Genomic DNA, 12,888 nt, shown 5'->3' with positions numbered 1-12,888 from the left:
AGTAGGAGTAAAATTGTGGGATCATATGTTAATTATACATTTGGCTTTTTGAGGAACTGTTGAATTATTTTCCACAGTGGCTGCACCACTTTACACTTTCACCAGCAATATACAAGGGTTCCAATTTCTCCTGATTATATATATAATAAGCATACTAATAGTGAAGTGGTATGTCATGGTGGTTTTGATTTGCACTTGCATTTTCCTAATGATTAGTGTTGTCGAGCACCTCTTTATATGCGTATTGGACATTCATATATCTTCTTTTGGAGGAATGTCTATTCAAGTCCTTTGCCCATTTTTGATTGGGCTGTTTGGTTTTTGTTGTTGAGTTGTAGGACTTCTTCATATACAGTAAACATTAATCCCTGATCAAATATATAATTTTAAAACATCCTCTCCCATTCTATTGTTTGTCTTTTCACTCTCTTAAGTGTCCTTTGATGCACAAAATTTTTAATTTTGATGATGTCCATTTTATCTTGTTTTTCTGTTGTTGCCTATGCTTTTGATGTCATATTTAAGAAAAATCACTGCCAAATTTAATGTCACGAAGCTTTTCTCTTATTTTTTTTCCTAATAGTGTTACAGTTTCAGGTATTTTATGTGGATGCTATCTTAAATAGAATTGTTTTTTAATGTAAAAAAGTTTAATTCTCAAGGAAGTGGAGGATGACTCTCTACTCCTTATGTGTGGGCTGCACACATATTAAGAGCATCTTTTTTTTTTTTTTTTTTTTACGGTACACGGGCCTCTCACTGTTGTGGCCTCTCCCGTTGTGGAGCACAGGCTCTGGATGCGCAGGCTCAGCGGCCATGGCTCACGGGCCCAGGATCTTCCCGGACTGGGGCACGAACCCGCGTCCCCTGCATCGGCAGGCAGACTCTCAACCACTGCGCCACCAGGGAAGCCCAAGAGCATCTTTATAGTGGAGAAACCTGACATATTCAGGCATGTGATCAAGGTGAACATCAGGGATAAGTCATGTTGATAGAATGGCACTTTATCTCCAAAGTCTTCCTCCCAAAAACCCATAACACATTTAATCACGATAATCACATCAGACAAACTCAGATTGAAGGACAGTTTACAAACACCCAGCCATTAAGTATTCCTCAAAACTGCTAACATCAATCAAAAATAAGGGAAATCTAAAAAAACTGTCACAGTCCAGAGGAATCTAAGGAAACAGAGAACTAAATGTAATGTGGTATCCTGGATGGAATCCTAGAACAGAGAAGGACATTAGGTAGACACTACAGAAATCTGAATAAAGTATGGAATTTAGATAATAATAATATGTCAATATTGGATCATTAATTCTGATAAATGTACTATAGTGATATAAGATGTTAATAATAGGGGAAACAGTATAGGGTATATGGGAACTCTGTACTATCTTTAGAGTTTTTCTATAAACCTAAAACTATTCTAAAATTAAAAGTTTATTAAAAAAAAAAAAAAGCACATGGAACTTGGACCATACCCTTTAGCAATGTTGCCAGACTGCTTGATTTTCCACACAATTGATTTGATTGAAATGTGAAATTGGGGAAACTGATGATTTCATGGCTTTGTGGAGCTCATAAAAGGCAGATTTACAATATGGAGCTAACTCTTCATAGGAACTGAGATGCAATTGTTATCATGAGGTGAAAATGTAACATATAAAAATTGCAGGTTGGAGAGTGATAAGAAGGAATCATCTTAAACGTTTCACTCTAGAAAAATACCTGGACAATTGGTGATGGATCATGAAACTTGTTTTCAGGAAGAACAAGCTTGTAAAAACAAGGTCATAGGCAATGTTCCCTCTACTCTCCCCAACAGTGATTTCCATAAACGTCTAGAGTGAAAACTTTGCTATTCTGTAAGTACGTACAGAAAGAATTTTATTGTTCTGCCAGGAGTACATCAAAGGCAAGAGAAAAATTTTCAAAGGTGAGACATTTTCAATAAACATGTCTATACAAAGCCACTGGTTTATTTAGTTTGTGTGTCCTGTGAATTCCAGTCATTCCACAAGTTATTTACCAGTGTTTAATTTCCAAGCCAAATCCCAGGTGATACTTTCTTCCTGACATTTTTCCTTAGGAAAAACTTAAATTCTTCTCCTTATATTTTAATAATTTTGCACTGCTGAAAATGGTGTGATAGCTGATTTAATTATTCTTCATCAACATGACGAATAATTATTCAAAGTTTATCCATTATGCAGGGCACCTTATTAGACACAGATGTCTAATTTTCTTCCTCCCATCCCTCAAGCACAATGAATTGACATTTTAGTATTTTATAGAATAACATTCAGCCTAGAGTTTTTCTGTTTTTCAGTTAACTCTGACACAGAATTGAGATGAAGATGTTAAATTCAGATTGACAAAGAAGTCATGAAAATTCAAATGTTCTTATTTATATGGATGAGTTTGATATTGAATTATGAGAAGTGACTTAATTTCAAATCATTCTTGCTACTTCAGATCATATTGGATTTATATTTTATGAACATTAGCATTAGGAGTTTTCAAAAAGATATCATGGTGCTAAAATCCTATTTTAGAACTACAAGTACATTATTTTCATCTAAATTTGATTTGACTATCTGAATAAGTAAATGCTATTTACGTTTCTCTAAGGAGTCTATCAGAATTTGATGACTTGCCTCCCTGTAATATTTAAGCAAATACAACTTCTTTTTAGCTGAGTAACTTTATTCACAGACAAAGAGTTTAAGGCAGGTCTTCAAGATGAAAATGTAGTTGGGGAAATTGTCCTCTTAATATAAAATTGCCATTCCCACTCTGCTGAAGATCACAAATAAGTACGATGTGTTCTCCTAGTGAACAGGTGGTACCAGAGTCACCAAAAATATGTGATGTGAGGAAGGCCATCTAAATTATTACCTTTTGGTTACATACTTATTTCCAAAAAGTGTTATGGGATGTCACACACATTCTTCTATAGTAATACCGAAAGTGATTTGTATACTTGAGGTCCCAAATATACTTACGGAAATTAGCATGTCAGGGTACTGGGGAATTAGCCCAAAGAAGTTAAAGAAAAATTGTCTGGTTTATTATCAGTGACTGAGGTCCAGGGAAGCCAGTTTGCTTCCTGACACATTGTTTGATTTAGCCACCGAGTCACTCACACCAAATTGAAGACCTGAGGCTAAGGCTGCTTGCTTAATTCGAAAGATAACCTAGGCTCTTAGTTCAAAGCCTGTAGAAGTGGTTGACAAATCAAGAAGACTATTAGTGAGGTTTAAATTATAAAGTCTGAGTTGAGAGCCAGGATTAAATATGGACCAGTCCCAATTAATCACTAAGGAAGCTCGTTTTTCCGTGTGTTCACTCCACTCCTTCTGACCGTAGTTATCTAATGAAGCTGTAGAAAGGATCTGAAAAGAAACCTAAACGCTTAGCCTCTTAGGCTGGAAAGTTGTATCAATACAGAGAGACTTTCAGAGCCGAAGGACTGAAGCGGTATCTAACTTAGAAACAACACATTCCTTCAGAGAAGATGCTGCTATGTCCTCACACCCCCACCTCTCATCCCCCCTTCACCACCTAGTACTGCTGCCGAGTTGTGAAGATGACCTACATGTTTACATATTTCAGAAGGAAAGGGAAGAACAGAACTAAAACGGTCAGAAATAGCATAAGCGAAATAGACCTGCAAAACTTCCTTTCTCATTTTGCTTTGAGAAACTCTGATGTTCCAGACATTTAGAAATGCATTTAAAGAAAAAATGGGTCTATTTCTGGGATGTTGAAAGAGCTATTACTGTAAAGTTAATTAGTTGAATCAATTTGCACGGCTCCTGTTGCCTTAATGGGGACCAAACGTGCCCAGGGAATGATCATTTGGAAAAGGGGGAGCATAGGAAATAATTTTGGAGTCTGAGTCCCTTTGGAAGAAAGGGTAAGAGCAACAATGCAGTGCTCAGGACAGCAGGGAGAAGGGTTCAAAAAAGGAGGTGGGGAAAACCAATGCCAAATGCTAAGTATTTTTTAATTTAAGCTTGTCCTGGACTCAAGAAAGTATGAACTTCCCTCTTCTCTCTCTCTCTTCACTTCAGCATTTGTTCTTTGACATCAACTCAACCAATATTGTTATGGCTGAAATAAATGGATTTTCCCTCACCTAGGACCATAAACAACAGTACTTTTTTGGGGGAAAAGTGTTTGAATTCCAAGAAATCAATTTATATGTGACCCTAGGCACACATTTCATGAGCAAGGTGAGGGTTGGGTTGCATAAACGTATCTCTCCACAGGGAACTCCTTCACAAATAATTGTTTCTCCTGTTTTTATGTGGATTTTTCTCTTAGTGACTAAGAGTCAAAGCAGGTCAGCTCCTCTGCATTCCAGACACTTTCTGAGCTGGCATTTTGTGATTAGAAATGACAGAATGACTCAAGTCACAAGAACCCGTCTCTGTCTTTCTTGAACCTGAATCTGGAGAAGGACAAAAGGGTAGGCTGGGGCAATGAGATGCTGTTCTCGGGTTTCAGAGGGAAATACTAAGGGAAATATTAGCAAATCAAGGGGGAGGTTGCTTCTCACCTCTCAGAATTGGATGTTTCTGTAATTGGGAGCAGTTCACAAATGGTTTATTCTTACTGAATTCTTATTTCAGTTGTCACTCTAGGGACATTAGAGATCTTGATATTTCAATTTCCTTGTTTAAAATTATTATTTTTAGTTAGTTAAATAAAATCACAGTTAATAGCAATGAAGGTAGCAATCCACAAAACAGTTTATTAAAATTAACATTTCTTAAAATGAAAAAATAAACACGTATAACAGAATAGTCAGGTTCTCTGGAGTGAGCTGAACTCTAGGTGTTTCCCATAGCAAGATGAGCAATTGCATGAAATTCAACTACTGATGCTAAAATAAAAAAACAGAGACCAGCCTTGAAAATTCCCTGAGCAGACAAAACCAGCTTTGTCATACAAGCAAAGCTCGATGTCACTTACTTTGCAAGACTAATTTGACCTGGGTCATTTCTTGCTTCTGCCTCTGGAAAATATTAAGCAAAACAAACTACTTCCCCAAATCGATAGGAGATAACCACTAATCAATTCCCTATCTTTAAAGAAAACTCTAATGTTATAACCAATCACTGTGAAGAATGAACAGTTACTGCCTTCCTGCTGTATAAGCTACTTTATAACAAATTCCATGTTTTGTCTGAGTGCTCCTGGTTTGCAAACTGGGTTCTTGGTGTCTGCACAATGCCCTCTTCCTAACTACTACTTTAGTGATTCATTGGTTTTACTTTTGCTATTTCTGAACTTTTGACACTAATTATGTTAGTAAATAACACTTACTGATTAGAATATTCTTTTTTGGGGGGGGCCCCGCCTTAAGGCATGCAGGCAGGATCTTAGTTCCCTGACCAGGGATGGAACCCGTGACCCCTGCAGTGGAAGCTTGGAGTCTTAACTACTGGACTTCCAGGGAAGTCCTTGATTAGAATACTCTTAAACCCAAATCTTGAGTTGGTAAGATCAAGCTCTCTAATGAGAGTTAGATGTACGTGGTCAATAGACAAAGACCATCTTCAAAACCATCAAAAGAGGCTATAGATCATAATAATTACTATGGATTGAATGTTTATAGAACACGCTTCGTTTTAAAAGCTGGGGCCTCCCTGACTCCTCACTTCATTTTTTCAAAGCTTTCCGAGTTTTATGGGAGCTTAAACAGCCACGGGAACCCCACATCCATGGAAAACCCCATTGGGCCACCTCTGCTTGGGTGATGGCACCCTTCCCTAGCATCTGAAGCCCTAAAGCATCTCAGGGAAGAGCAAAGGGCCATTGAGACCTGAGGCGAGTCCCAGCTCTCCCACGCCTTTGCTAGGTGACCTTGCTCTCAGCTAAAAGCCTCAGTTTAATTCAAGGAAAAAATTAGAAGGTACGCTATTACCTTCTCCACGGGGTTATTGTATGGATTCAGTGAGATAATGAATGCAAAGGATTTTGCATAGTGCCTAGGAAAATGGTATCGTATCTTGTATTTTTAAAAATCAGCTACACTGGTTAGATTGCTCTGCCATTATTTTAACAGTTCATCTAATAGATCTGGTGACATCTATTAGTCATTTTTATTTAAACTTTAATCCATTCTTGTCTCTTTAACTTGTTTAAAAGCCTTTAGGGCTTCCCTGGTGGCGCAGTGGTTGAGAATCTGCCTGCCAGTGCAGGGGACACTGGTTCGAGCCCTGGTCTGAGAAGGTCCCACATGCTGCGGAGCAACTAGGCCCATGAGCCACACTACTGAGCCTGTGCGTCTGGAGCCTGTGCTCCGCAACGAGAGGCCGCGACAGTGAGAGGCCCACGCACCGCGATGAAGAGTGGCCCCGCTCGCTGCAACTAGAGAAAGCCCTCGCATAGAAACGAAGACCCAACACAGCCAAAAATAAATAAATAAGTTAATCAAATTAAAAAAAAAAAGCCTTTAAAAGCTTGGATCGTCTTTTACTTCTTTGTATCCACTACACATAGCCCAGGGCTTTGCAGAGAGAAGCTTCTCCAAAGATATTTGTTGTTTATTTCATTGCATAACGTATTCTCTTTAAATAGCAATGAAGAACAATTCAAGATATACCATGAATTCTGACAATGTGTTTCTTTTTTATGCTCTTTGTTTTGCTTTTTTCTTTCTGGGCCCATGTTCTGAAATCACACTTGGGGGCAGCATTGAGTCAACTTGGCCTTCACTGTTGGGAACTGGAAGGAAAGATGAAAGAAATCGAAAGGTAGAGGCTGACAGATAAGAAATGAATAATTCTCAAAGTACGTCACTGTCACTAGCTTTAAAATGACTGTGCACTTTGCTACAGAAATCTATTTAAAAGCAGCACACCCTCTTTCATGTCTCATGGGGGCTTTTGAGGATAAATGACTTGTTTCCTTTCTAACCCCGGGTGTCAAAGCAAACTGCAAGACACTTAACTGTTTGCTCACCCAGCAGAATGGAGCAAATGTGTGAGCCGTATCACAAAGGAAGACAAATTCAGCAGGCGTTGACGTGAAAAGGCACATTTACGGCTAGGGTTAAATATGACCTGTGTAATTGGAATCAATTAAATCAGTTTGACGAAACACTGAAATAAAATGCTCCATTAGCCAGATCTTGGTTCTGCCACACTAAAGAGAAGAAAGGTAAGGGTTGTGACAAAGTTAATAGCAGGGGTTTAGCTGGCCAAGGAACCTCCTAAAATGCTCTACACCCAGTGCAGATTCTACCCACTCTCTCACGGAGCTGTTTGCTTAGATCTTCTATTGATGTTCAGAATGTTTACCCCTGGGTATTGCAAGGTCAAAACTAATGGGCTAATTGTTTGAAAAAAACAAAGTAAACTCAGGCACTTCACTTCAGAATTTTTTTTTAAATGTTTGACAAAAGGTACAAAGAAAGCTCATAGAAAAATACCTTTGCTCAGCAACTTTCCCCAGAATCTGAGGAAACAGCATACATTTTTTATACCAATAGGGTCTCCATGAAAACTAAATGGAAAAGTGCAAGAGGATTGCCCAGTTTCTCCATAGGTCCACAACTTCATTTCTGTTATACCTGTTCCCTGATTTATTATGGAGGCATTTCTTCTTCATTTATTCATTCAACATTCACTGAACATCCAACGAGTCCAGTACTGGGACTATACGGATGAAAGACACATTATCTGTATTTTAAAGAAGTTCAAAGTTTAGGGAGAAATGAACACACACACACACACACACACACACACACACAAACACACCTGTAAATAATTGCAATCATACTGATTTCTTTTAGGCTTGGAATCTATGATTCTTTTTATAGCTAAACAAAATTACTCCTCAGAGTATAATCTCAGAGAGCATGGATCTCACTTAACAGATGAGAAAAGTGAAATCCAGAGATGATAAAAGATATGACCAAAGTCACAGCCAGTGAGCGCAAAGCCACAGGAAGAGCCAGTGCACTCCCAACTGATGTGTTTCCACCACATATAGTAGCATCACCCTTGAGAAGAGGCGCTACAGTTTCTATTTCTTATCCCTTGTATAAATCATCAATGGGCATTTGCTTATTGGTTTTACCTTAATATCTTTATTAGAGATATTTTATTACAGATATTTTATTAAAGATATTTCTATTAAAGATATTTATATCTCTATATTGTAGTATATTCAAGATAAATATAGTGAATTATTATATAATATTCGGATAATACATATCATTATATACATTATTAACATATAGTCTGTCTAACATAGTATAATTTGTATATTCTAAGTCCCTAGTATAAGTTGTGAATGAGCATTTGTGTATTCATTTTACTTTAATATCTCTCATGCTGTCATTTGTCCAGCTACAACTCTCAGCATTATTATGTCTCTCATAAACCAGGTGACTTTTAACTTGCTTAGTCTCTGAGACTGTTAGCAGTTGATCAAAGCAACCACTTTCTCTTCATAAACATTCAGTTTTCCAAGCCTTGAGTTGGAAATTGAGGAGATACCAGTGGGCATTCAGATACTAGTGCATCTGAATTTCAACTTGTGTCACCTTTCATGCTTTCCCAACCTATTTCCAACCAACAACATCTCCCTGGACCCGCATTCTTGGGATTTATCGTTTGAGGCCATATCACAAAAGAAGCCTGTGGTTAATTTGTACTTCTGCACATCCAAGGGAAATGTCTAACAATAAGGTCTAGGAGAGGACAGAATCCTGATGAGTGGCATTTGACAGTTTCCATGGTGTAAATACCTTCACAATGGTCAATTTCAAGCTATGGAGGTATTGGTGCACAGAGAGTACTGGGTTTGGCTTGTGGGTTTGCTTAAGTACGACCAACAACAGGCCTAATTTTAAGACACAATTTGAACTTGATAAGAAGATAGGAAAAATAATTGATTATTAAATTAACTTATTGATTTAATAAAGATATAAGAGAAAGGGAGCAACCAATTACACTCATCTGATAAAATACACACTCACCAGTGATCCTCTTTGTGAACATAGTTGAGAAACTTCTGGCTAAAATGATAAGTGGAGGCTTGATTGTAAAAACCAACAGATCTCTCCCAGCTTAGCTAATCAAACCAGGCTAAAATGTTAGAATTCAGGAGCCAAAGAGGACAGTGCAAGGACAAGGAGAACAATTTGACAGCAGAGACTGGCTTGAGCAGCAACTTTATTCAAGCATTTGCTCAGTCAGTCAGTCAGTGGGTGTTTGTGTCCTCCTAAAAGTCATATGTTGAAATTCTAACTTCCAATGTCATGGTGCTAGGAGGTGGAATCTTTGGGAGGTGATGAGGTCATGAGGGTGGAGCCCCTGTGAATGGGATTAGTGCCCTTATAAGAAGAGACCAGAGAGCTTCCTCTCTCTTTCTCTCTCTCTTCCTCCCTCCTTCCCTCTCACTTTCTCCCCCTCCCTCTCTCTCTCTGTCTCTCTTCCTCTGCTATGTAAGGACACAGCAAGAAGATGGCCAACCAGGAAGCAGGTTCTCAATGGAATGGAATCTGCCAGCATCTTCATCACTGATTTCTCAGCCTCCAGAACAGTGAGAAATAAATGTCTGTTGTTTAAGGCATCCAGTCTATGGTAATTTACTGAGAATCTTTTTCTTTTTTCCTACAAATTGACATATTTAGGAAAGGATCTCAAGTAATATAGAAAGGAAAAGAATTTACATTAAGATATTCATTCTGTAGAACGTTATGCAAATATCAATGCCCCATTCTACTCCCTGACTCCAGGGGCTGTAGGAAGAGTGAGGGAGAGATATAAGCCTCTCTCTGAGCTAGTGGCTGCAATCTAAAACTCAGGAGAAGCTGCTGCCTTTTCTTAGGGGAAACTTTAGTGTCAGGCTTTATTGCCACCATCAGCTCAACCTGAGTCAGCTGGGAAGCCACAGTCCCCAGAAGTTCTCAAACATCAAGCTTAGACTTAGATGTTGATTCAAGACCAGAAAAAAACCTTCATTTATTTCCTTTCCTGAGTCCTCCCAGGTTTCCACCTGCTTTGGGGAAGTTCTTTTTACAGTGTCATCTGCCTGGGGACCACATCAGGCCTGACCTTTCAGTACAGTGTTGCTTTATTTAACACGGGGAGTTTTTGAATGTCCCTTATATCATGTATGGTAGTAATCCTAAACAGGCTGATTTTCTCCCAAATATGAGCAAACCAAAAGTGCAAAGTGTTCAAAGTTACATAACGACTCATATGTTTACTTTCCATTATACTTTTATAAAAACCTACCTTTAAATTACATCTCTAAACAGATCTGCCTGGTTTCTTCACTGTCTTTGAATTTTTTATTCTACTTTCGGAATTTAGATTATAAAGTACACATACTGTCTCAAATACATAGTAATATATTTTATTCTATTGTGGGACCTCAGACTTTTAATTCTTAACAGCATCTATTAACAACGCTACATATTCTGATGTAACATGGGGAAGTGTGCTTTTTTCTTCCTGTCTGGAATATGTGCCCCACCCCCCAAAACCCAACTGGCAGCTAAACCAAGAACACCCATGATACTATAGAGACTGTTCCATACTCTTTAGCTTTGTATGGAGATACTTTGGGCATGAGACAATAAGGCCTGAAACAAGGAGGGAGATTTTATGGTAGAAGAAAATGTCTCTCTTCCACTCAACCCCCTCAAGTTCTCGTGGGGACAGGAGATGAAGGGAGCGTGCTCTACACATTGAGAAATCTAGAACACTAGTGTCTGTTCAGTTCCTTCTCTGGTAGTTGGTATCTCACAGAGATGATGGTGAGGGGGTTAGAGGGCAGTGCTGGGCCCCTTGATAACCCTGACTTTCCCATGTTCTCAGAGCTGAGGTTGGGGCAGAGTCTCAGCCAAAGCAATTACCATCTATAGTGAGAGACATGTGACTATGGACGAAACCTATGCACTGATACATTCATTTTCCCTGAACTTTGATACTTCCCTCTCTCCACCCTCCAGGAAGAGGTAGGAAAAAGGCAGAACTTACACTTGACTGCATTTGAGAGTTGTGGAAATCAGACCTTGGATTGGAATGTAGAATAGAAAACAAAATAAGTTATAGAGATGGATTGACAGAAATTGGATAGAAGAACAACTCAGAAGCGACCAGATTATACTTTCTGCCAAGAACAGAATTGGACACCAAGAAGCAAAAATCAAATTAAATCATAGAGATTAAAAAAAGAAAGCAGTATTTACAGACACCTGAGTCTTGTCAATGATCATGACCATGAAAATGTATGTCTATCATGCAAATAATCCATTGTAAATGTAAATTAGTTATTTAGTGCCATATCACCCAAAATACCTGCTCCCCACCATCCTACTCCCTAGTGTGGATGTGGCTGATTGCATCTTGAATCTGTTTTTACACTTAAAGTCCAGAAGTGTTGGTGCTGTTCAGATGAATTTAATTGTCCGTTCTGTTTGTTTCACCTCAGATTCTTTCCAGTAGATGGCGTTAGTCCTAAGTCTAAGAGTAGAAAAGAAAGGCTTATTGAAATATATTCATCTTCTAACCATCAGCTGTGAAAGGGGTTAAGAAGTCATTTTATATGATTATTAGCCAATATGCATTTAAATTCCTTACCCATTAGGGATTCTCAAATCTCCATATAGATTGCCTTCTGAAGTAGATGAAAGCACTAAGGGAGGAGTTTGGATACATGTCAGAGGGTGCAATAGAGGGTCTGAAGTGTCCATGAGGACAGGCTGTTATCAGAAGCTTGGATTCGAAAAGGTCTCGGATGTGCTTGTCTCTTAGAAGGGGACTTAACATTTACTGAGTTCCAAAGAGAAAAGAGGGAGGGGGAGAGGAGGGAAGTGTGGGGGGGAGAGAGAGAGACACGGAGAGAGAAGATATATAAGGAAAGGGGAAATATCCAATTTAATACATTGAAGACTGCTTCTTTTTAAAACATCAGCTTCATACATCAAAGCAGAAGAACTGACTGCTTCAATATCATTGCTTTTTTTGGCAAGGATGGGATAGTACATTCAGATGAGGCTAAATTGTCCCTACATGGTGACTAAGGGAACAAAATCATGAGGTAAGAAAGGCACAAAACTTTTGCTTTTTAAGGCTTCAGGTACTGCCTCCATATATTATACTTCAGCCATTTGCCTCAATCTGAAATATTTGCTAATTATAAATAGTTTAAGAAAAAGTTAAAAATCTATCTGATTTGAAAATCTTTGCCTTGATCCTCCATAGCCTATGGAATATCTGTTTTACAGTTAAAGTGATTTTCATTTTATCTCCACCCACCCACCCTGAGCACACACCTAACTCACCTTCTTGTAGAAGTGGAGTGTCGCCTGCATTTTGGCGCCCCTCAGACAACATCCAATGCTTTTTCCAAGAAAAACCCACCATTCCAACCAAATCTTTCCAGAGGCTCTGACGCCAGCCCTACCATTTCTGTATTCATTTATTTACATCACAACTCAATTATAATTATTATAACTCCCCCTTCCCTCATCTTTCTTTTTTAAGATGTGAAGCCAAGGAGAGTCAGGAATTACAACTTCTCCCCCTAGAATGGTCACAAATTTCCCATTTCCCCATCCAGTCTTTTTTTTTTTCCAAAGAGGGAAAAAAATACCGTGGACTTTGTAGGAAGCATGACTCAATGTGGGACCATTGTCCCCCCTTTCAGAGACTCCCAACTGTCTCCCTAAACGTGCTGTCTGTAACCAGTTGTTCCTGTTGAATAACTGCGTGAGCTGCAGGGCTTTTGTCGCCTGTCTGCAGATAGACGGGGTTGCTGCTGGCTTTTCTGAGTGTGGAGACAGCACCCGGGAGCCCCCAGGAGGCCGTTATCAGGAGCCAACAGATGGAGCCCATCAGCACGCTGCCA

The sequence above is a fragment of the Hyperoodon ampullatus genome (genome assembly GCF_949752795.1).
Source record: "Hyperoodon ampullatus genome assembly, chromosome: 3".
Taxonomy (NCBI): domain Eukaryota; kingdom Metazoa; phylum Chordata; class Mammalia; order Artiodactyla; family Ziphiidae; genus Hyperoodon; species Hyperoodon ampullatus.
Note: the sequence above shows the minus strand (reverse complement) of the source record.